Raw genomic sequence first — 26,266 nt, 5'->3', positions numbered from 1 at the left:
TGCTCTTTCCTGGCTATGGCTATTGGCTTACTCCCGATAGCCAGCCTTAGGAACAGTGTCCTCTTTTGGTTTAAGTATTATGAAAGAGGAGCAAGGACACTGGACCGTAATTCGCTCCTCGGTCCCCCCCCTTTCTTTTTGATTCAGTTGTAGCACGGCGGTTCAGCCGAGGGACCTACGTCTTTTCTATCCCTTCTATCCTTTCTTCTTTTTATTTCTTTTTCACACACAAGCCAGTACCTTCTCTATACCAGGGTATTCTTTGGAACCCCCTTTTTTGATGCCCTTGTCAGGGCTAGGATTCGATACCTCCGGCCCTGTGGTGACTCGTCATTGGGGTGGGGCTAGTGTCCCCTTACCAACACCCCCCTCCCTACCTTTGGTTTTCTTTAATTTCTTTTGTTTTTATTGACACTATTGCCTTGGCTGGCGTCACCTCATAGTACACGTCGGACTCACCCTGGTTAGAGTTCCTATTACAACATTTAAACTCTGTACTCAGAGCAACGCGCATGTGCGGGTGAGTAGTCCTCCCGGTATATGCATGCGCCCTAGGAGCTCACACCTACGTAGGCGTCCGGACGTATCCCAAGATTTACGTCGCGGAAGTAGTTGCCGCCCAGGCATCTCCATTGGGATTATTTAACCTACGCCTTGTTCCTTGTGAACTCTTGTGGCAGACGCATGGACGTGGCAGGTATTTTGTTATCAGCACCCGGAGACTATTGTAAGTAAAGGCGAGTGCCTTTTTGGGAAAGGGCTTTTCGAGCATATTGAGCTCGGTTTCTGCAGGGTTTCTGGGCTCTGTTGCTTATGCTCCCTTTTATTGATTACTCTCATTTACAGTCCGAGTAGGTGTGGCAGTCCAGCGTCTCTGACCACAGCAGGTATTCTCTTGATTATGCTGGGTAAGGACTTTCTGGTGTAACTATTTTTTGGCTTAGTTATGAGTCCCGTTCTGTGATGATTATTATAGAATTAGGTAACCTTGTATGACGTGATTTGGTAACCATTTATGACTGGCCCTATGTACAGCCACTCTGGGGGCTAGGATTTTGTTAATCTTTTAGATGCTTCGGCTCTCCATCTGACATGGTGCTTTTCCACCATACCGACCAAACTATGTGATTTCAGTACTGATGGGCACACACACATTCTTTAGGGTTTCTTCCTTTTGAGTTAATGAATCCCGGGAGGGGAAAGATGGTACATGGATAACTTTGGGAATGTCCCGAGGTTCTGGCTTGTGTGACTTTTATTGTGGCAGGTCGTGCACACGATTGTGGCACGTTTTGATGCATCAAGTTGTGACTGATGCACATACTGTGTGTAATCTATCCTGTTTTTTCTATCCTAGGTACCTATCAGGAGCATTTGCAATCTACCGCCGCACTGTATGGGAAACAGGAAGCTGGCTCGCCCTGATTGAGTATGAGGGTATATGTTTTTAAATTACTCACTTCACGTGCACTTCACCACATTCTGCTTTTGATCCTGAAGAAGCGCCATACGACCCTTGTGGCAATAGGGGCGCGAAACATGTCGATCTACTACAGGTATATCTATGCCTGTTGGGGTAATCGTTTACCCATGGGGTTCTAATCTGTTTTTAACGGCCACTATTCCCGTTTTTAGCTTTGGCTTTAGCAACCCCTGTTCATATTTTTACTTACCTTTGCACGCACCTTTTCCCCTCTTTACTTGGACCCACACCCCGCATACCCTCAGGCACCATCCGGCATTTTTTTGAAAAGAGCTCCGCCAAAGTGACCCTCCGGGGGACCCGTAGGGCATTGCAGCGCCGGGCCCTACGAGGAGCCAATGCCCGATGATGAAGCATGACATCCTTCTGGGTGTGTGAGGGCAACATGAGGCAAGACTAGTTCTTCCTCTTTGTTAGTGGGTCCCTCTCTATACCTAGGTCTTTCTCTCCCCTCTTGCTCTTTCCTGGCTATGGCTATTGGCTTACTCCCGATAGCCAGCCTTAGGAACAGTGTCCTCTTTTGGTTTAAGTATTATGAAAGAGGAGCAAGGACACTGGACCGTAATTCGCTCCTCGGTCCCCCCCCTTTCTTTTTGATTCAGTTGTAGCACGGCGGTTCAGCCGAGGGACCTACGTCTTTTCTATCCCTTCTATCCTTTCTTCTTTTTATTTCTTTTTCACACACAAGCCAGTACCTTCTCTATACCAGGGTATTCTTTGGAACCCCCTTTTTTGATGCCCTTGTCAGGGCTAGGATTCGATACCTCCGGCCCTGTGGTGACTCGTCATTGGGGTGGGGCTAGTGTCCCCTTACCAACACCCCCCTCCCTACCTTTGGTTTTCTTTAATTTCTTTTGTTTTTATTGACACTATTGCCTTGGCTGGCGTCACCTCATAGTACACGTCGGACTCACCCTGGTTAGAGTTCCTATTACAACATTTAAACTCTGTACTCAGAGCAACGCGCATGTGCGGGTGAGTAGTCCTCCCGGTATATGCATGCGCCCTAGGAGCTCACACCTACGTAGGCGTCCGGACGTATCCCAAGATTTACGTCGCGGAAGTAGTTGCCGCCCAGGCATCTCCATTGGGATTATTTAACCTACGCCTTGTTCCTTGTGAACTCTTGTGGCAGACGCATGGACGGGGCAGGTATTTTGTTATCAGCACCCGGAGACTATTGTAAGTAAAGGCGAGTGCCTTTTTGGGAAAGGGCTTTTCGAGCATATTGAGCTCGGTTTCTGCAGGGTTTCTGGGCTCTGTTGCTTATGCTCCCTTTTATTGATTACTCTCATTTACAGTCCGAGTAGGTGTGGCAGTCCAGCGTCTCTGACCACAGCAGGTATTCTCTTGATTATGCTGGGTAAGGACTTTCTGGTGTAACTATTTTTTGGCTTAGTTATGAGTCCCGTTCTGTGATGATTATTATAGAATTAGGTAACCTTGTATGACGTGATTTGGTAACCATTTATGACTGGCCCTATGTACAGCCACTCTGGGGGCTAGGATTTTGTTAATCTTTTAGATGCTTCGGCTCTCCATCTGACATGGTGCTTTTCCACCATACCGACCAAACTATGTGATTTCAGTACTGATGGGCACACACACATTCTTTAGGGTTTCTTCCTTTTGAGTTAATGAATCCCGGGAGGGGAAAGATGGTACATGGATAACTTTGGGAATGTCCCGAGGTTCTGGCTTGTGTGACTTTTATTGTGGCAGGTCGTGCACACGATTGTGGCACGTTTTGATGCATCAAGTTGTGACTGATGCACATACTGTGTGTAATCTATCCTGTTTTTTCTATCCTAGGTACCTATCAGGAGCATTTGCAATCTACCGCCGCCCTGTATGGGAAACAGGAAGCTGGCTCGCCCTGATTGAGTATGAGGGTATATGTTTTTAAATTACTCACTTCACGTGCACTTCACCACATTCTGCTTTTGATCCTGAAGAAGCGCCATATGACCCTTGTGGCAATAGGGGCGCGAAACATGTCGATCTACTACAGGTATATCTATGCCTGTTGGGGTAATCGTTTACCCATGGGGTTCTAATCTGTTTTTAACGGCCACTATTCCCGTTTTTAGCTTTGGCTTTAGCAACCCCTGTTCATATTTTTACTTACCTTTGCACGCACCTTTTCCCCTCTTTACTTGGACCCACACCCCGCATACCCTCAGGCACCATCCGGCATTTTTTTGAAAAGAGCTCCGCCAAAGTGACCCTCCGGGGGACCCGTAGGGCATTGCAGCGCCGGGCCCTACGAGGAGCCAATGCCCGATGATGAAGCATGACATCCTTCTGGGTGTGTGAGGGCAACATGAGGCAAGACTAGTTCTTCCTCTTTGTTAGTGGGTCCCTCTCTATACCTAGGTCTTTCTCTCCCCTCTTGCTCTTTCCTGGCTATGGCTATTGGCTTACTCCCGATAGCCAGCCTTAGGAACAGTGTCCTCTTTTGGTTTAAGTATTATGAAAGAGGAGCAAGGACACTGGACCGTAATTCGCTCCTCGGTCCCCCCCCTTTCTTTTTGGTTCGAGTATACCAGGTGACATATCTGGGCTCTATAGTGGGGTTTGAATTCTCATTGGGCCCAACATCAAGGGGACCTCTCTGGCCACATTCCGATTTCGGAGGAGTCTTGCAGGGATGGTTACTGGACCATGATTGGGTCATCTGCAGACTCCTTCCCCTTTCCCACCCAGTGCTGACAGTGGTGACCGATGCATCACTTCTGTGTTGGGATGGCCATCTGGGAGAGGTGGAGATCAGAGGCCTCTGGTCTCTGGTGGAGTTCCGGCTCCACATCAGCCTTCTGGAGCTGAGGGCCATCTACTTGACATTGAAAGCCTTCCTCCCATCCCTCTAGGAGATGCTGGTCCAGGTTCTCACAGAAAACACCACCGCCATTTGATATTGCAATAGACAGGGCAAGATGGGGTCACAGACCTTGTGCTAGGAGGCCCTGAGCCTCTGGAAATGGCCTGACCGCCAAGGAATATGCCTAGTGATGAAACAACTAGCAGGATCATTTAATGTCAGGGAGGAGAGCTCAGCCTTTTGCGCCCAGCTGATTACCATTAGTAGTTATACCCATAAGTGGTGCAAGATCTCTTCCGTGAATGGGGAGAACCTTGGCTCGAACTGTTCGCCACCACTGCCGGCAATTCTGCGCATTGGAGTTTCCAAGGTGTCTCTCGCTCGGAGACGTGTCTGCCTCCTGTATGCCTTTCTACAAATGTATTTATTTATTTTCTTTCTTTCTTGATTTGATTTATAAAGTACCTGAATCACCCCCGAAGGGGTATCTCCGCGCTAAGGGAGGAATGGCAGAATAGCACAATCATCGAAGATTAGTTTGAAAAGAGCTCAGTTTTATGGAGTTTCCTAAAAGGAAGATAATCTGGGCATTTGCGAAGGTGGAGAGGTAGTTGATTCCAACAGTAGGGAGTGAGGTAGAAAAAGGCTCTACCGCCAGTACAAGCTTTCCTAACACGCGGAATCACAAGCAGGGATTCCTTTACCGATCGTAGGGATCTACTTGGCTGGTAGATAAATATGTTTTTCAGTTAAATAACTGGGTCCTCTACCATTCAAAACTTTATGTACGATACAGCAGATCTTGAACTTGACTCTCTTACGTATTGTCGCAAAAGAGGGAGGGAAACCGTTCTGGCTGGCACGTTTTTACAAGTCGGGCAGCTGTATTCTGAACCACCTGGAGTCTGTTTAATAGGGAATTGCTTGCCGCAATCGGAAGAGCATTACAATAATCCAAGCAACTGATCACCAGCGCCTGAACGAGCGTTTGTCGCACAGAGAGTGGAAGAGGAGGAAAGAATCTACGCAGAAGGCTCAGCAGATAAAAGCAGGAACCAGGGGTGTCCACTACCTGATCTCTCGTAGTGAGATTCTGATCTAACCGGACACACAGGTTCTTAACCATAGTCTTAGGAACGGGAGTTCTATCCAGCTTAAAGGGCCACCACTCTGGGGACCAGAGCGGTTGGGCATTTCCAAAGAGCATGATCTCAGTCTTATCATCGTTCAGCTGGAGGAAATTTTCCGTCATCCAAGATGAGATTGCTTTCATACCATCTGAAAAGCGAGAACGGATGTTCGTAGTACTCCTGTCAGTTAAGTATCATCTGCATATGAGATAGGAGTAAATTCAAACTTTCTGATTACTTTCTCAAGAGGTGCCACATAAATATTGACCAATGTGGGGCTAAGACAAGAGCCCTGTGGCACTCCCTTGATAAGCCCCATGGTTCGGGAGAGGAAAGGTCCGAGATTGATGGTCTGAGAGTGTTGAAATAAGAAGCTAAAGAACCATGATAGAGCTCGCCCACAGATTCCAATTTCCTCAAGTCTCTGACGCAGTATACGATGGGATACTGTGTCGAAGGCTGCCGATAAATCCAGCAGCACCAACAGGTCCGCCTGGTTATTGTCAAGAGAATATCGTATGTTGTTTGTAACTGCTATCAGTGCAGACTCCATACTATACATTGGTCTGAAACGAGACTGTGAAGGATCCAGACATCAAATACACTCCGTGTATTCGGTAAGTTGATTATTAATGTGCTTTTCCTAGAAGTTTGCTCATCAGGGGCAGAAGGGAAATAGGGCGATAATTAGATAGATCCACTGCCAGGGCGTTTGCCTTTTTGCGAATAGGAATTATCTGTGCAGCTTTCCACTGTAATGGAAGTTTGCCTTCCCTCATTGATATATTAAGTACCGAGCAAATAGAGGGTGCAAGGTGTTTGTATAACAGGGCAAACACGCTAGCTGGAATTAAATCCAGAGGTGACCCTGTTTTGACTGCTTTCAGCATTGCCTCTACTGTGTCAACCTTGAGAGGGGTGAAACTGTCCAGGAAGTTGATGTTGTCCCGAGTGAGTATAGTGGGACTTATTGTTGCTTCCTGATGATCACTGAGTCTAGGAAATGTATCATAGATCAAATAAATTTTTTGTTCAAAGTAATTTGCGTAGCAAAGTACGTGAGAAGGCGGGGGAGTCTTTAATACAGGCACTTGGGTTAGTGAGAGATTTAAGACCTTTACAGTTCTTTAGGGGAATTCAGAAGTTGTGAGTGACGCCAGCGTCTGTCCAATTTTTTGCACTGGGCCTTCTCCTTACGCAGTTCAGGAGAGTTCCAAACTGCATGTGGTCTCTGTGTGACATTGAATTGTCGTTTCAAGGGGGCAATACTGTCAATAGCCAATTTTAACGCATTATGATAGGCATCTAAACAAACATTAATGTTCCTCGGTTCCTGAATAGTAGGAGCTGTAAATTCGATCATGAAAGCATCCAGAGTAATTTTGCGCCATTGTCTCTTGAGACTTGAGGAGGCACTGGTGAGGGGAATGGACACTTTAGTTCCCAAAAATGTGAAAGTCAATCAAGGAATGATCGGACCATACTAAAGTGTGGGGGTCTCAGTATGAATATGACGCGATTTTGTCAAAATGAGATCTAACATGACCTGCCAAATGTGTAGGACCCTCATTATTCTTTTTCAGACCTAGAGTGGCCAGGTCAGAGAGGAGCTGTTAGAGGTAACTTTGCTGTGTATATTAAAATCTCCTAATAAAACAAAATGTTTAGAGGAGATGGTATGGGTAGCAATTAGTTCCATCAATTTAAGGGAAAGTTCATGGAGGGGTCCAGGAGGACGATACACAAGGGCACCTTTACAGCAGTCTTGGGGTGAGAGATCAATTCTGAACATACAAATCTCTACATTCTGTTCTGAACTATGTTCAATAATAGATACGTTCACGGAATCCATATGAATAATGGCAATGCCTCCACCCACTCGGTCCTCCCTATCGATCCTTTAAATGTGATAATTCTCTGGAAGTGCCAGGGTAATGAAGGGAGTGGAGGAGGGTTTAAGCCATGTCTCGGTAAGAAACCCGAGGTTAGGAGTTTCTGAGGTAAGCATATCCCAAATTTCTACAGCGTGCTTGGACAAAGATCTAACTTTGCCCAAGAAGCATTTCCAGACCAAAGCAGACTTAACGGGAGAGGTGTTGCAGGGGGAAAAAGATGTATCAAGGGTGTAATTCCTAACCGACTGGCCAGGGATAGGCTGTATTGCTGCCGTCTGCTTCCACTCGAAGCTCTGATAGTGACAGAATCTACAGGAAAATGGGCCCTCCATGTTAAAAGAGGCCCCAGACATGCCACAAGAGTTATTTGAGCAATGTACCCTGCCAGAGGGTCTGATACCTATAAATTCTAGTGCCAATACCACTCCTGCCCCAAGTTCTCTAGAAGATCAGGACCGACCGGGCCCAAGTCACCCTAGAGGGTTGGGATTGGGCACAGAGAGTATGGTATCCATAACTCCTAGGCGCCTCAGATCAGACTACCCCTCCGGGAGGACCTGCTGTCGCAGCAACAACCTTCGCAATCTCCACCTTCATGCTTGGAGAGGGTTGATACCCTCTTTACAGCCAGGCACTCCTTAACAAAAAATATATCTGCCTGTTGTTGAGATAAATTTGGGGCTTGGTGCAGTACTCTGTAGATAGATTCTCTGTACGCAGGATTATCTGATGTTTTGTTATTGATTTTATCCCTAGCTTGGCAAGGCTTTGCTCTAGGCACAGTTAAAGGGTACCTTTTAGCTTTTTTACAGTTGCCGGATCACCCTTCATTGTTTGTCTCAAGTTTTTTTAAAGGTTTAGAACATTTGTTTCTTCCCTCTCCCTTAGTCACGACACAGAGGGACCTTAACTTGGTCCTTGCATTTCTGATGTATATTCCTTTTGAACTTCTTTACAGCTACTCCTTGGGGCTTCTCACCCTCAAGACTGTGTTCCTCATCACCATAACATCCACCCAAGTTTGAGTGAGCTTCAAGCTGTCCGTGTCAGCCTGTCGCATACCACCTACTTCCAAGACAAGCTGTTTTTGTGGACATGGGCATCCTTCCTTCCTAAATTTATGATGCTGAGCCACGTTGGTCAGAACATCATCTTGCTGTTTCACTCATCTCAGGAGGAAAGTCCATTGCTTAAATCTCAAGAGGGCACTGAGATTTCACGTAGATTGTACCAAAGAACAGCAGATGGATGATCAGCTCTTTGTAGCGTTCTCTGGAGTGAAATAAAGAAAGGCAGTGCAGAAGAGAACCATGTCCTGCTGGTTCATGCTCTACATTAAAATCGTCTACTCATTGGCTAAAAAGCAGCCTCCGGAAGGACTGCATTCTCATTCTACCAGGGCTTACGCTGTTACCACTGTGTTGCCATCTAGAGTCTCTGTCCCGGACATTTGCCAAGTGCGTACATGGGTGTCTCTTCATACGTTCACAAAGCACTAATGTCTGGACAGTCAGGTTCGCCGAGAAGGGCTTTTTGCCTGCTCTGTCCTGTAGGACTTTTTGGTTTGAGTCTATCCACGGACGCACCTCCAAATGGGTACCCCTTTATTATATCTTCAAAATGTGAGGAATCCTTCGGTAACGTTCTTTCTGGTAGATACTGTCTAGCTGCAGATTTCTCATTGTTCCTCCGATCCTCCCTGTTCTGTGGTTGGACTCTATCCATTTATAAGATCCCAAGTCTAGGAATCTGCACTCTGGTCACACCAATTTGCTTTTGGGCCCTGATTTGGGGGCGCAGAATCTCTCGAAAGCAACTTATGTCAGTACACAAAAGTGGCACCTACATAGACACTGCTTGTCATTTCGAGAGTGGAACAGTGTCACTGCAGAGTCACATGGTGCTACCTACTGAAACGTTTCCAGATCCAGACCTGACAAATTGGGATTATTTAAAACGTGAGGAATCTGTGGCTAGATATAGTATCGTTTCTGCCAGAAAGATCGTTACTGAGGATAAGTAACTTGTTTGTTAGATGGCAAGTCAAAGTTCACATTCCTGTTAAATGACATAATGTAACATCAAAATATTTTTTACGTAATCTCTGATCAGTTGTCCATCACTCAAGTTCCGAGAAGATAATCAGGAGGACATTTGGAAGCAGAGTGTGAAGAGCACTTAAAGTTCTCTCTGAAAGTACTATGGGCCAGATCTACAAAGCCATTTAGCGGTTGCAAAGACTAAGATTCAATAAACCACAGCGTTTTTCAACCTCTAAAAGGGTTTTACAAATGCACTAAACTGGTTACAGTATTATAAAATGGGTTTAGAAATGCATTATAAATCTCAATTTGGTTTAGGGTGTCCAGTCCTATTTCCTATTTGGAATGCTATGTGTTAGTAAATTGGGACTGCAGTTTCAGTTGCAAACCAGAGATAGATTACCGACACCTCGAAGGCGGTGGTAACCTATTCGCAAGGGGAATGGTTCTCCATGGGACCCCTTCCCGTTTTATGAGTGAAAAAATGTTTGCATAGGATTGAGCTGTGCTAATAAACACATGTTTTTATTTAATGCAGCCCAGTTTCCTTCAAGGAAAACAGGTGGCATTTTAGAAAAAAATTACTTTATTTAAATGTGATTACAGACATGGTGGTATGCTGACTCCAGCAGCCCACCATCCCTGTGATGGTAGCAAATCGAACTAAAGTTGCAATTTACGACCTGCCTGATTAATATTTATAATGTAGGTTGGCTTTTGACCCACTCCAAATGGTGATTTTGTAAACCGACCTATTAGTGCATAGATCTGTTTGAAAAATCGGATTTAGTTTGCCAAATGTCAGTGCACAGTTTGCAAACACTTTCTGGAAATTAACTGTTACTATATTTGGCTTTATATGAAACATTTGCAATAATAGAGTGTGTTAATTCTAAACTCAGGGGGTCACTCCCTGAAAAAACTTGTTTTAGAATACTTACTTTCTTACTTCAAAGAGTTGAGCTTGAATAAACGTATAGCCTCGATGTGAAGCCTAGTAAGAGTGAGCAGATCAAAAGAGAAAGAATATGTGTTTTAAGTAATCTAGCGTCCCTTTTAATCAAGTGATAATTGGGGGGTATCTTTATTAAAAGGACCCTCACCCACCAGTTACACTAGTGGCATGGTTCGTCCTCGGGGCCTCACCCATGGTACCTAGTATATCTGTATGTGTTCAACGCTTCTCATCAGAAGAGCTCTTTGTTAGTATTTTCTGAGGGATCTAAATTGAAATAGTCTCCTGGTGTCTCAAGTGTTTGGAGAATTTATTTTGATTTTACGGGAACCCTAGGAAAAGTTAAAAACACAATCTGATGTTCTTGGAGTTTATATTGTACTCCTACATAAAGATTTATACATGTTTCCTCCACTATAAATCCCCCAAAAAGGACTGACTGGCTTGCTTCTGGATTACAATTAAAGATCCCTATTTGCGTTGCTTTTCTGACCAAACACTCTTTGTGCAGTAATTATCTTCTGCAGTGAAACATATTCATGCTAAAATTTTATTGCATGCCTTACGGACTGTAAATGAGACATTTCCTCATTGGAAAAATCCTCAAAAACAAATAGAAAGAGAGACTTGATTACAACTGGAAAGTGTTTTACTTTTTGTATCCATGTTTTATTTGTAACATTCACTGCACTTCTAAAATGAAAAGGTGAGAAACTATGCACAAGTATACATACAGACAGAGACACAAGCTGATATTCGTAATGTGACACAACTGGGTGACACACAGTGCCCTCATGCTAAAGTGAGAATCATGAAGTAATCAAAGATGGTGGAATCGTTGTGCTCAGTCACATGCAGTTTTTTTTAAACACACAACTGTACTTTTTCTGGCGGCAAATTCTAATGCCTCATAGGGTCTTAGAGGTAGGTGGACCACATAGTCACAATCTGTAAAACAAGGAAAAGAAGTCAAATTTAAATAAAACCTTTTCAGGGTTTATCTATGCAGTGTGTTTTACAAGTTTGAGATTGTTTAGCTAACAAACCCATAGAAAAACAGGACTGGGACCTCCCCTTTGCCTGACTTACTTTAAGAGTACTTGCCCACTGAGGACCTAGCTGTGTCCTCTAAACCCTGCATCTTGCCGGTAGCCAGTGTATGATTGTTTTTTAAAAGGCCGTCGGCTCAAGTGATGAATCAGCATGCATACCGACGCCGTCACCTGGTTCGTGAGAGGCAGTCAGTCTGAGGTGCCATCACGTGATGCTCAATGGTGTTGTGTGTCGAAAGTGGTTTAACAAAGCATTGTCTCCATGTATACATTGGATTAAAGCATTCTGGCTAGCGCTGATCTTCATGTGATTGAGTGGAGCACAAATTAGTCTTTTGTGATCCTCTGCAAGAGCTGGACAAGTGTGTAGTATATGCATTATTATTTCTTTCTCATAGCTGCAGAGCCTGCACTTGCTGTTGGCAGTTGGTTCCATGCAAGGGGGGATTTAAATTACTAGAATGGAATTGTCTAACAAAAAATACTTTATTATAAATTATACACTTTAATTTTTACAAAATGCTTTACATTTTTATTTGTTGCTTTTATGAAGTAAGTTCCTCACATGTAAAAAGACAAATAACGTCACTCACTCACTCACTGAGAAGTCTAGATCTAAAATGCATGACAAAACAAACACATTTTTTTTTTAAGTGATCTATATTCAAGTGTACAGTATATGGGTAAATGAATAAAATGATAAAATCCAAAGTTCAAGATGATAGTTTTATGGAATGGAATACATCTTAATTGGATGCTGCGATGCAGTGAGTCCTGAAGAGTTCAAGAGTTCTTGGTCACCAACCTAAAGATTCAGCTATCCACCTGTTTTAATAGCAGCAATAACAAGATTCTATGTGTGGCGATGGTCAATTCAAGAACTAAATAGATAAACGGTGCCATGCCTCATCCGACAGTTCATAAGACCTCCCCATGCAGCTTGAAAAGCAATGATAAGATTTTTAAGATGTGTCTGCAACTCCCGAAGCCACTGTTGAGCTCTATCAGCAAGTAATGTTGCAATAATGGGTACATAACTGACTCAGATGCTATGCTTGATTTATACAGTTATTTAATACATTTCAAAACCTTAAAGCCAATGTCTTCTGCAGGAAAACTATAGGGAAGAACAGGTCTGTATTGTGCATCCACGCAGATAGGAACATTTCATAGTTTGGCACGGAGAAACAAATATGCTCATTTTTGGAAGGGCTTATATTCCATGAGCAATGCCGGTAATCGGCTGCAAAGATACTTTATCTTGGTAGCATACGTCTCTTGAAACACGGCAACAAGTTTTTGCCGGGGTTCTTTCAAAGGCGATGGACTATAGCAGTCTGGAACATTCAAGAGGGTGTTTCTGGTATCGCCATGGTTACCCAGTAAGCATCTCAATGCACTGGAAGCATGAGGTTTCACACTTTCCAGTGAACATGGTTCTCTTTGACAAGAGGTGAAGGTCAGTGCTTTGTTCCAAGTCTATGAGTGCCAGACTCTGAGAAACAAAATCTAAGTTGCAGGAATCATTCTCCACGAAACGCTCACCAGAGAACAAAATGTTCTGGATTGATATCTCCGTGAATAACCACAATGCTGTTTAGCTGCTCTACCATATATAGAATATTGATGGCAAAGGATCCAAGGTTGTAGAGCTTTCCAACAAAAACGCTTCAATTTTTTACGAAAAGTGCAGAGTAGAAAGTAATAAAAAGATGGTGCAGGACAGGTGGTATTATTTCTGTCAGCTGTGTTCCAATGAAGAACTCCCAAGGCTTTGCAGCCTTCTGTACCTTTAAGATGACTTTTGTATTTCTTGTTTCATTTATATCCATAACAGGCGCTTGGTAGACATGAGCAAAAGCTCCCTCTCCAAGTAATTGATCAACATGAAACACTTGATTACCTAGTTTGAGATCCAACTTCGGTTTGATAGCAGGAAGATTTGATGGCCACTCATAGTAATCGGGCATTAAGCTCAGTGTCTTTGGCAGTCTCGCGAGAAGGTGGTTTATTAAATCATCATTCCAAGGGTTTTCAGAAATTATATCTTGAGCTTCTGCAGCACGATTCAGCGCCTTGAGACCCTCGCGGGTATGTAGTGCGCTTTACACATGCCTTGATTGATTGATTGATAGATTCACATTGTTCACCCCACTGGTGAATTGGTGCTGTACAGTATTTTCTGGTCGGGTACCAAGATCAGAAAGCGTGCAGGCTGGCAAGCGATGTTCTATCTATTCCAAGTGTGTTTCTAGAACCATCCCAATCCCAGCTTGGTGGTTGAACCCAGGGAATGTTGTTGCTCCTGAAGAGGACTAAGCTTCCTGGTTTTTGCTGCCTGGGTCAAGGTATCCTCTGAGTAATCCAAGATCATATCCCCCCATTGTCAGATACAGCATTTTCTTTATTCTCTAAAATCTGCCTAGGTTGCAGTGTTATTCCATTGAATGGTGTAGATGAAACCTGAGCAGCTGCAGATGCAAAGTCTCCAGAACAATTGGGATTTGGTGCTAGTGTTTTATCACAATAATAATACAAACTAATAATACAAACTATGTTATCCGATAAAAAGTTTGTAGTAGGAAAATCAGCATTTGATTTCTGTCCATGTTTAGATGGAGCACGTTGTCGCAAAATTGGTATTTCTGGCATGTTTTCTTTCTTCAATAACCCGTTTGTTTAACAGAAACGCCATCTTCAAATATGCTGAATGGAGATTTAACTGTGGTGGCAAAGTTCTGGATGCCCTGGACACCTTTCCCTTTTGAATCAGTCGTTTCTACAGAAAGCCTCTAGGTCTAGAGGATCTCCTTTATCCAAGTCTAACATCTCATCTTCCTCCATATTAGCAGACCCAGGCTTCACCTGAAACATGTCCCATATATAACCAAGTGCTTCCTTTGTGTGGACAGTGGGTGATGGTTGCACCTTTGATGGTTTTGCTTGCACCAAACCATAGGATGTATTTGGAGTAAAATGTAAAGTTTCCAAATACTAGTGAAGAACTGCCAACACGCGGTACTATTGCTGCAGCAGCTCCGTCAGCCTTGTTCTCTTCACAGATGTAGGACTTCTGTCCACAGTGTACTAGTTCCCCTTGAAACATTGCGGAAATTTACTTGCTTACTTTATCATAAAGACTACATGCTGCGAGGCGGCCTTCTGTCTGTTCAATGTCACCGATGGAGAATTGGCCAATCACAACCGGGCATTCAAATGATGTGCTAGATTTGCTGGCCATTTGCAGGGCTGCTTTTTTTTATAGTCTACATTATGTTTTCCCCAGTTGAATTGAACATCTGCCTCATACTGTCATTTTTTTGGTCAAACTATTTTATAGCTTTTTTTGCACATTTACATAGGTCACGTGGCAATATCGTTTGCGTTCACATGCATTTTATAAATTTTTTCTTACAGTGAATATATTGACGGTAATGTAAGAAAGACAGTAAATATCACGTGTAGAATGTAGGTCTATACGCATATCTGATGGTATTGTTGCATGTTCTAATGTGGCGCCAGAGTGTACGTTCTTCCTATGAGTTCCGGTCTGTAAACTACCGGTGTAGTTACTTAACCATTAACTATGGGCCAAACTGGGGTCGGGTAGAGGGGATTGGGTTGCGTTCAGGTGGGTGCATTTTATGTGGAGGTTGTTATACCGTTGGTACAATGGAATTAGGTGTGTAGGAGGGTGCAGCGGTCTTTTCGGGAGTATTCGGATTTCCCGATGTCTGTGTGGATCTCCGGGGGTTCAATGATGGCTGTGTCAAGATGTCATTCTGCAGGATCCAATCGCAGCAATAACCTCCACCTCCGGACCTTCCAAACACCCTGAGTCACAGATGTATACAGGGTATTTGAAGGATACGGCGAGGGAAAAAACCCCAACAGGGGAAAAACCACAGGAAGGGAAGGGAAGGGACCGCAGGGAAAGGAAGCTGTAAAATAAAACACATTGGTTAGTACATAGAAAATTCCTACTCTCAATAATATCTCGCTAAAGAGGGAGTGGTCACCTGCGTAGCCTCAGGAAGGAGCCTTAAAGCGATGGTGCTCTCCTTGTCTTCCTTATCCTACATAACACAAGACAAAACCCCATTAGTAGGAACTAGGGCACTACTGCCTGAACCAAACACTTAGAAGAGGATAACCCACGCACCCTTCCGTAATGTACTTAAACAGTAGTATGTAGCCAAATGCCCAAAGACGTGGTCTAAGTTATTATTTCCTTAGTTCCAGCCAAGGCAATCCAAGCAACTGATATGGAGGGTCACCGTGTATATTCCTTCATATACACCGGAGCCCACTTGACTCCTCACCTCCCAAATGTCCGCCAAACACGGCAGGGCGTAGTGTATTTACTACTGCCGTCCGCTTTGGCATTTGTAATCCAAGGACCAAATCGTAACCTCTTCGTGTCGGTAATGCGGAGAAGTCCTTCCCCAGCACTCCGCCACTTGCCTTAAACGTACACGAAATCCTGTACACCTGAAATCAGGGCTTGCGACTTCGCCATGAAACTAGACGACCAAGCAGCTATTAACTGTTCGGAAGGGAGACAGCCTGTCTCCTCCTTAAGTCGCCGCACAATCCGCTCCGAACCAACAAGCACTAACACGGAGTCTCTCCCTACCTTGCAGGACGCTGGGAACCTGCACAAATCCTCTGAGAATTGTTCCGTCTCGACTGGAAGCACGAAAACGGGAGCAGCCGCTCCCGCAGTGTTCACCAAAATCACGAACACTTCCCCAGCTGCCACGCCTCCCTAAATCCTGTCCGGTTGCTCAGGCTCCTGGGAAATGTAGTTACAGCCCCGCTGGTCATGGGAACTGTAGTTCAGGCAGGAGCCACAGCTAAATCCTGACAGGCTGGGGGTTCGAGTGGGGTCTAGTAGGTGAATTTCTGGTTGATTGTGCTGCTGGGGTCTAGGGTGCCGATGGTGGATAGCTGTGTGTTGTCCACTCTATGAATTGATGTAGGAGCAGAGCCCATTCTGTGGATATGTGGTGGTTACGTAGCCGCCTCACCTCTTCGTATCTAATCGCTTCCTCCTCTGCCGTTCCCCATTTGTTGTCGGGGCCCGCCAGTGCATAGCTATTCCTCTTTTTGCCAACGACATAGCTAGTGATGCAAAACGTGTTTTAACTTTATAGTGTTTCCATCTTCGGAAGACTCCCAGTGTGCTGGCCTCCCATACATTCATGTCTGTTAAGCCAGTGGCGTCCTGTAATGTCTCGTGTATTTTGCTCCCGTACGGTTGTAATATAGGGCTGGTCCAGTTCCATTTGCGTGGTGCAAAATATAGAATTGTATGTTTTTGAAGCGAGCGTTTCGGGATACTTTCTTAGGATATTCTACTGCTCGCTCCCACTCTTTGTTGAGTAGGGGTTTCCCTATCTCCTCTTCCCAGTTCTGTCGTAATGAGTTTAGTGGTTTGACCGTGAGTTCTCATATAGTTTTCTACAGCCAGGTTACCAGATGCTGGTCTGCACCCATATGGAGGATAGTATGTAGTACCGGGTGTGTTCCGGGTTCCCCTTCAGTGAATTTCCAGTGCATGCAGCAACTGGAAATGATTTGTCTATGGAGCAGGAATTGCCCTGGGGGAGGCCGCTGTCCTCCGCTAGTTGGTTGAACGGACATAACTGTCTATCCTTGAATAGGGATTCCGTCTCTAGAAGTGAGTTGTCGGTCCAGGCCTCTAGCATCCGTGCTGTGTAATGTCCCTCACTTCTGGGCAGTCCAATCAGGGGCAACAATGCGGAGTGGATAGGTATACCTGAGGACATGCGATGTATCCTGTGCCTGCATGCGCGGGCTATTGATACTTGCAGTGGGTATGTCGGTTTGAGTTTGGTGCCTGGTAGGAGTAGTTGGTAATGGTATAGGCCCGGTCTCTGTAATGGTTTCGCCGAGGTAGTGCTCCGCTGTCCAGTAAGAGAGCCACTAAAGTTAATATCTCGCACATACAATAACAGATCATCTGCATAGAGCGATACACTATGGGTGGTACCGGCTATAGGAATGCCCCAAACCTCCCTCACTTGGCGGAGACGAATCGCCAATGGCTCTACCGCCATGGCAAACAACAAGGGAGAGAGGGGATATCCTTGTCCTGTGTCCCTCCCCACCTGGAAGGGGGCCGACATGTATTGTCCTATGTGCACTCTAGACGCGAGTTTAGTATATAGTAGTTGTGTGCATGCTAATAGGGTGTAGGGCATATTCCCGCCCGGTTGATCACTAAAAAAAAGCATTGGCCATGTGAGGGTATCGAAAGCCTTCTCCAAGATCAAGCAGGCGGCTCTGGGATGTGGGGTGCTTACTCTTTCCTGGACATGGAACAGTCTACATATGTTTTGTGAAGTATTTCTACCTGGGAAAAATCCGCATTGGTGTGGGTGAATCAGTGCCGGGAGAATTTGGGCATATCGGCCTGCTAATATTTTCCCAAAGATTTTGCAGTCCGCTGTCAGCAGCGTTATGGGTCGGTAGGAGGCCAGCAGTTTCGGGTCTCGATTCGGCTTCGGAAATGACACCAGGAGAGATTCCATGAGTGAACATGGGAGTTCGCCTCTATCTATAGCGTCTCCCAAAATGTCTGCTAAGCGTGGTGTCAGTAGTGAGGAGAAGGTACCTGTAGTATTCTATTGGTAGGCCGTCCATTCAGGGAGCTTTGTTAGGCGCCACGGCTCGGATTGCGTGGGTTATATCTAGCTGATGAGATCATTGTGTCGAAGGAAGATTTGCTCGATATTTGTTTTTGGGGTCATGTTAGGGGGTCCAGAAATCGTTCCACTGCTCTGTGGCTAGTCTGCGTTGGGCTCTTGAAAATGCCCATGTAGTAGTCCTAGAAAGTTGCAGTATTTCTGCTTGTGAGTGGACATGATTCCCTGTAGGACCCATTATTTCTGTAACTGGCTTTATTTCTGCATCCTACCAGACCAGCAGGCCAGGAGTGCCCCGGATCGGCCCCCCTTCCTGTCTGTCTTCGCTGCGTATGCTTTGAAATTGTATCTACGTAAGTCCAGTAGACCTGCTGCTTATGCTGTTTTGGCTGCCGCTACATGGGTCGGGGATGCGTCTGCTGCTTTAGTCATGGCCGCTAGCTTAGTTTCTGTTTCTATTAGTGCATGTTCCAGGGTTGTCAAGTAGTCCCGTATGCTGTTCCCTTGATTGTGTGTGGTCTGTCAGATTCTCTCGTGGTAGTCTCCAGGTAGGTACTAGGGGTGTGGAGGTCGCCACCTGAGGGGTAGGATGTGTGCATCATGATCGGAGAGAGTCCGACCCAGATAGTCTGACTGTTCGATCGTGGGAACTATTGTTGGAGAGCACAGGAAGCAATCTAGTCTTACCAGTTGATTGTGAGGAATAGAGTGGAAGGAGTAGAGTTTGGTGGTCGGATGCCGATTTCTCCATGCGTCCACAAGTGCCCAGTGAGATACCCATGACCGATAGCGTGCCATCTGTTTGTGGCTAGGGAAGATGGGGCGGGATCTATCTAGAGTGAGATTCAGTACACAGTTGTAGTCGCCCCCTAAAATCCATGGTATGGATGTGTGTTGGGCTAGGACTCCTGAAAGGTGGTCCCAGAACTTGTCTTGCTCCGTGTTTGTGGCATATATGCTGCCAAGAAGCACTTGGTGACCTTCCAGGAGCCCCCCTAGGAGTGCCTATCCCACTTCTTTGTCTACTATTCTCCGTAGTTCCTGAAAAGGGGTCCCTGGTCGGAGACAGATCTTAGCTCCTTTCAAATAAGCTGAGTATGTCACAACAAAGAGAGTGCCCCGCCATCGTCTGCGCAGGCGCTCCAGCTCATACTCTGTGAGGAGAGTTTCATGTAGCATAGCTATTTGCGCATGTTGCTGCTTAATGTAGGAGTAGATGGCATATCGCTTGCTCGCTGTGTGCATGCCTCTGACGTTTAGTGTGATGAGACTAATGTCTGTCTATGGTCATGTGGGGTGTCTGTGAGATCTAAAGTGAGGCGTCCGGGGGGCTCTGTGGAACCTGGCTTCCCCCAACCCTGAAGTCGGTTATTGCCTTGTGGTTGTGCTGCCCGCCGGTAGTGGGGATGGGGATCGGATAAGGGAAGGAGTAAGAAAAAACTGTAAGGGGACTTGGTCTCAACTTTGCAGACCTACCTCACCTGGTGATACGTCCAAACTGAGCATTATGTGAGTACTCTAGTGTGTTGTTGTATGGGGGGGTCGTGGTCCATGGGCCCGCTGTGTGTGGCGGGTGTGGCTCACCTTAGCTAATGGGCATAAATGAGTGGCCGGTGGATCCCCAGATGTTCCGGTGACGTGCCATCAGGCACCTACTAGTTGTGGAAAAGTTATGGATTTGTCTAGCGATGAGTTTGAAACTAGGTCAATGGTCCGGCATAGGGAGAGAAAGATGTAAACATTGAGAGCATTCAAGCAGTTGCTAGAGTCTTTTACATGAGTGTGTCTGCTGTCTGGGGGGTCACCAGCATTGGTGTTGAGTCCCCCTTGGAAGTATTGATATCGCTTTAGTCCTCTTATGATGTGAAGATGTGTGGGCCTCTTTCCCCTTCCAAGCTCCCTTTGTTGGGCTCAGTTCCGTTGCCGCCTGCAGCGCTTTCCGGTGCTCCGTGATTATTTATTTGAGATCTGGGGGACCACCCAACGATGTCCCGGATCGTGTTCCTGGTTGTATTTGGGATTTCTTTTTTTTGCCGCCGTTTGCCCTGGTGTTCTAGTGTATTTCGTGCGGTCTCTCGGGTTCCCTGACCTTATAAGTGTTGTTCCCCAGTCATATGCTTCCTTTGGGTCTGTAAAGAAGATAGTGCGGCTTCCGTGGATAATTTTTAGGGGAGCCGGGAAGAGAAGGGAGTATTGAACTGCTTTTTGTCGGAGCAGGTGTTTGACCCCCAATAATGAGGTGCGTAGTTCTCACCACTCTGGAGTAATCCGAGAATAGCATGACTTGCTTGTCCTCCACACAGATGAGTCCATTCTGCCTGGCTGCTCTCAGCACCGCGCCCCTATCTCAGTAGTGAAGGAGCTTCAACAGTAGTTGTCTAGGTGGGCACCCCGGGGGCGGTCGCTGCAGTGGGACCCGGTGCGCCCTTTCCACAAGAAGAAGGAGGTCAGCTCTGATGTGGGGGTGAATGATTTGAGCCATGTCTCTACGTAACCTACGGGGTCTGGCCCCTCCGTTCCCTCAGCACTCGGATATTACAACTTCGTGAGCGCCCCTCCAAATCGTCCGTTCTTTCTTTTAGCCCATGGACCCAGGTCTGGAGATCTTTCAAACTTTCTTGTTGTGACTTGACCTGAGGTTAGACCGTTGAGAGGGTTTTCTCTCCGTTCGCCACTTTGTTGGCTAGTTTACCGTGGTCATCTCTAAGCAGATTGAGGTCCGTGGCTAGGGCTCTAAACCTGTCCTCCATAGTGACTCTGAAGTGTTCTATGGCAGCTAGCACCTGATCAGCTTATCCAACATTGATGCAGCTATTGCTGGTCTTCCATCAACATGGGGACCTCTGGCTGCCGGGGAGGGATGCCTCGTATTAGCCGCCGTTTGTGGTCCACCGTTGGATCTCAGTCTCCCCATGTTTGGACCAGAGGGGGGAGTTCACTTTCCGGCTGGCGCGAGTACTTTGATGGGTTGGAGGCGCTTCAGCTCCCGAGTAGCGCTCTGTGATTCATGGGTTGGACACCGCTTTGTCGTGTGCGTCTGTCCGACTAGATGGGCTGTCGCTCTCTTTTTAGTGCGATGATTTTCATGCCTTTTCACTTCTCTTGACCGACTTGGGCCGGGTGTGCTTGTTCTTATTGGGTGCTGGTATAGTGCTAGGTGTATTACAGGACTGGTTTTGGCTTGTTCTGCGGTGGCGAGGGGGCCCGGTTCGCATGTCCCAGGGTCGGGTTCCCGCCTAGTTTGTGTACATTGGGTCTCCTCCCACATCTGTAAATGCCTCTTATGCCTCATGATGCCAGGCAGAACCCCCAGGCAGGCCCAAGGATTCGGCATGACCCTCCCCTAGGTGCCCCCCACCGGGGCACACTGCTGTGCACTCGATCAGGCTGGAGCACCCCCGCCTCCCGGGACGTGCGCTCTTAACCGGACCCTTGGCAGGCCCAGCGCCGCCCGTTAGATGAGCTGGGTTGCTCCGGCTGCGTCTACGTGAGGTGAGGATCCGCTCTCCAGACCTCCTGTCGAACCCCTGATACCCGACCATTATCAGTTACAGTGAAGAAAGGCGCACAGGGCCCTGGGACCGACCACCTGTGGTATCAGCTCCGCGGTGTATTGTCTCTCGCTAGGCTAAGGTATGGAAGCTGGCTTTGTCCTGCTTGCCCTCTTTATTGCTGGGTTGCCCCGTTGTCTCATCCCTTGGTGCTGCGTGTGGTGGTCTCCCCTGGGGGTCTGCTGTGCGCTTGGTCTTTTCCTGTGGCAGCCTCTCCGGGGTCGCTGGGCTCGGGGCAGCCTCCTCCCGCCCACCGCTGCTCCTCTGCCGGGTCTCCACGGCACCCGGCAGGAGTTATCTGGGCTCTTGGCAGGGAGCAGCGTCTTCACGCTGGGTCCACCGCTCATGGCTTTTATACCCGCCTAGCCCCTCCATCGCTGCCGGCCTATTGCTCACCTCGTTACTGCCTGGATCAGGCCGCCCGGCCTCGTCGCAGGGCCGGTAAGTGCCTCCCTGCCTGGCCCTTGGATGTCGTCTCTCGCTGGCAGCGGGTGTTATTGCCTAGATGGGGATGACACGATCGCCATATAGTACCAGCTCCGTTGCGGCAGGGGCTCTGTGGATCCTGTTCTCCAGTGCCTACGGATGGCTGCCGTGACAGTGCTGTGTAACAAGAAATGCCCCAGAGGTAGGGTGAACTCCGTTCGGAACTCCTCGAACAACAGCAACTCATTATCTCTGTACAAGTCGCCCATTTTAGTCGCCCCGGCCTCCAACCACACTTCTAGGTCCTGCCAGTAGCCTCCATGGGGAGGGCTATTAGCATATCTATTGGGATTTCTGGCGAGTACGGGACCCTCACGCCCATTCTCTGCAGTCCGCGGGACCAGCATTCCGTCTGCACCTTGAACTCCTGGGAGTCAGTTTGGGGCAGTCTGCGTACTGTAAGGAACACTCAGGTCATGTTGCCCCCGAGGGCACGGTCGGTTTTGGGGCATCTGCTCGCTGACGCGCCACGGCCCGTACAAGCCACTGCAGCTGGGCTGCAATGTAATAGGCCTCAATGTCTGGGGCCGCCAGACGGCCCTCCGTTATCGGGCACTCCAATGTCGTGAGGACGATCCTACACCGTCCCGAGTTCCAGATGAAGGCTCGGATTTGGGAATTAAAGTCTCTAAAGAAGGCTGCAGAAAGCCATAGGGGTAATATGTTAAAATAATACAACAGGTGAGGAAGCGCTACCATTTTGAGCAGAGCAATCCTGCCAGCCACCAAGAGTGGCAGCGTTCGCCAGAAATCCATAGATGCTCTCAGCACTCGCAGGGTTCTCCCTACGTTGCCATACTAGATATCTGGCCATGTATTGTATATTTGGACTCCTAGGTATGGAAGGTAATGAGACTCCCAGCGTTGTCTTGCCAAGTCTCCCGAAGGGCGTCCTGCAGGGGTCACCAGGAAAAGCTGAGACTTCCCCTTGCTCACTTTTAGTTCTGACATGAATCCGAACCTCTCTAGCAACATGCAGGCTCCCGTCAGGTCCTCCTCCCTCCCCTCTAGGAAAAGCAGCAGGTCATCAGCGTAGAGTGCTATGAGCTGGTAAGTATTTCGGACTGGCAGCCCTCTGTAGAACTGCCCTGTTCTTGCTGCAATTGCAAGCGGCTCTGCAGCCAGGGCAAAAAGAAAAGGGAAGAGCTGGCAGCCCTGTCTGGTGCCGCGTCCTACTGGCCACCCTTGTGATATAAGTCTCCCAGGTCTCACTCGAGCCGTGGGCCTAGTATATAGGCGTTTGGTCCATTGAATAAACCCTGCCCCCAGCTTCATGCGTGCCATAACTTCATACAAGTAGGGCCATTCCAGGCTATCGAAGGCTTTTTCTATGTCCACTGCCAGGGTCGCCGGTTGTTTCTGGGGCTTCCCTGTTTGCTTTTAGGACAGATAAGAGACGTTGTATATTTCCTGCCGTATTGCTGGAAGAATGAAATCCAGTCTCGTCTTTATGTACCAGAGTGGTCATAAAAGGCAGGAGCCGGGTGGCTAATATACAGCTTAGGATTTTATAATCTACATTTAACATTGACAGTGGAAGGTATGCTGTTTTGTTATAGTCCGGTTTATTTAGTTTTAGTACAGTAACTATGATGGCCTCTCTGGTTGTGTCTGTTAGGCAGCCGCTTTCGCGGGCTGCCCCGTAGAGCGTAATCAAGTGAGGGACCAGCTCCGTAGAATATATGGAGTAAAACTCTGCCTGGAACCCGTTCGTGCCCGGTGTTTTATTCTGAGCCATCTGTTTAATAGTTCCAAGCCCTTCTTGGGAGGTTATGTCTCCCCCAGGGCATCTGCCTCCTCATTCATTATCCACAGGATTTGGAGGCCGGTCAGTCAAGCGTGTGCTTCCTGCTGATGGTTGGCGATGGGGCTCGCATAAAGGGCTGAATAATACCCTGCAAATACATTGTTAATCATCTCTGGGGCGTGTACTCTGGATCCCTCACCGTCCTCCAGTTCTAGGACAGGGGAGTCACGCTTGTTGGGGTTGGCCAGCCACACCAGTAGGGTGCCTGATTTATCCCGCTCAGTGTGGGTCCTGGCAGTGTACATCGAGTAATCAAAACATCGGAGCCTCTCCACTTGTGCTGCCACCTCCTCCTTTGCTTTCTTTTAGGAGATCTTGTCGTATCCCTTTGTACTCAGCACCGCAATGCCCCCACAGCACAACCTTAAAGGCATACCGTTAAAGTTGGGGGTTGGCCGCAGAACCAGCAATATCAGTGAAGAGTAATTCTGGTCCTAATCGTCTCGCGGAAGCCCTCGTCCTCTAATGATTCAGGCTTGAGTTTCCATGGTGGGATGAAGGGTCTAGGGCGCGCCCACTGCAGGCAGAGAAGTACCTGGTTATGGTCCGAGATAGTACGGGACAGATGTTCTATATCAGTAATTAAACTATGGATATCAGGAGTGGAGAGAAATAAGTCTAAGCGAACATGTAGTTCATGGAGACCAGAGAAATAGGAATAATCCCGATTCAACAGATGTTGGCGTCTCCAGGAGTCCACCAGGCCCATTGCTGTTGCCAGTCAGAGAATACTTTCGCCATGCGGGTCGTCTGGGCGTTCCGCAGTAAGGGGTGCAAGCGATCTAGCATAGTGTTCTACACGCAATTAAAATTGCCCCCAATAAGTTCCGTTGTTGTTAGCCATGGAGCCAGTCGTCGAGACGAATGATCAAAAACGGGACTCTGGTCTGTGTTGGGGGCATATACGCTCATCAGTGTTACCTCATTGCCACCTAACCGGCCCTTTATGGCCACATACCTCCCCTCAGTATCAATCATGGTGTCTGTGAGTTGAAAGGGGACCCCTGATTTTATCCATATCAGTGTTACTCTGGCATATGCCGAGTATTTGTTAAAGTTCGCTTGGCCTCGCCATCGCTTTTTCAGCACCTAGCATTCTTTGGTAGTGAGATGCGTCCCCTGTAGGAGCGCAATGTGCGCTCCTCTTCTATGTAGGTAGGAGAACACGTTGTACTTTTTCGTCATGGTATGCATGCCCCTGACGTTCCATGTCATGCATTTATATCGTAGGTCATTAACCATATGCAGTGTCTATGTGGAATGAAGTCTTCTCGCGCCCCATTGCTGCGGTTCCATGCACCCTTCCCATTCTGTCCCCACCTGCTACGTGTGCATTTTGGATGTGACTCTCTGATCCCCAACTGTAACGGCATCAGTCAACAACCCCAACTCTCCCTCCCCAGGCCCAGCAGCAACAGTCCCTCCCCCCCCGCACCCCCCCCAACTGCCTTAGTGTTTGTTAACATTTGAAGCAGAGCCTCTTTAGTGCTCTGCAATGTGAGGGGTTACCACGCTTCTTCCCCTGGCAGCTAGACCCGATCCAGCGTAGTCAGGAATCATTGTGGAGCCTTCTCTTAATGTACGTAGTTGGTTAACATCTTCGGTTCTGCTAGCGTGAGGACAGCAGTGAACTTGGCTATCGGCCAGCTCAGTAAGCCAGCATGTAGTTATATGAGTTAAATTACATCATCTGTGGTGTGCGGTGTGACCCTGGGCATCTCCAAACTTGACGTCCTGGAAGTATGAGATTTCGGGTCCGACTCAGAGTCCTGGGGGAGCAGCTCTTGCTCTGATGTATCCTGTTCTGACTGACCCCCGCTTATTTGTGCAACTTCCTCCATTTCTCTTTGCCGTCCTAATCTACCCTCAGCCTGAGATGGTAGTGTTACTTGCTGTTGGTGATGTGCACTTCTGGGAGTTCTGCATGGGGTTCCCGCTCACGGTCCTTTGTGCTGGGCCTTGGTTCGCCTTGAAGTTCCAGCCAGTCCCACGTTTCTTGCGGGGTCTGAAAGAACCGCACCCCGTCCAAGGACACCACTCTCCGCTTCGCCTGAAAGACCAAGGAGTACTGAAGATCCATCTGCCACAATTTCTTTTTTTTTTTTTTTTTTTTTTTTTAAACTTTATTTATGAAATTGGAGCGACCATACATCATAAGCAAGTTACATCAATGGGGTCATATGGCAGCGGGAAGCAGTACAAAAGTGACAAGGAGCAGCACAGCAATCATCAATAACAGAAGATATCAATAAATCAGTATCGCATTTTAAGTCCATAATAATTGTACATTGCGCTGCAACTCAGACTTCCCCCTGGCGGAGCCGCAGTTCTAATCCCTCACGCCTCAGCACCGGCCAAATGGAAGACACTCTC

The 26,266-nt window shown here is 47.2% G+C and overlaps 1 protein-coding gene and 1 pseudogene across 3 annotated transcripts in view; one reads left to right on the top strand and one right to left on the bottom strand.

Annotated features, from left to right (window-relative positions):
• ERCC6L2 (ERCC excision repair 6 like 2) overlaps positions 1 to 26,266 on the top strand; it is a 1,253,563-nt gene that overhangs the window by 393,412 nt on the left and 833,885 nt on the right. The window lies entirely within an intron of this gene.
• Positions 13,630 to 14,619, bottom strand: LOC146865934 (mitotic checkpoint serine/threonine-protein kinase BUB1-like; annotated as a pseudogene).

This window comes from Triturus cristatus, chromosome 2_1, assembly GCF_964204655.1.
Source record: "Triturus cristatus chromosome 2_1, aTriCri1.1, whole genome shotgun sequence".
Taxonomy (NCBI): domain Eukaryota; kingdom Metazoa; phylum Chordata; class Amphibia; order Caudata; family Salamandridae; genus Triturus; species Triturus cristatus.
The sequence above is the reverse complement of the archived record's forward strand: the minus strand, read 5'-3'. Positions and strand labels throughout refer to the sequence as shown.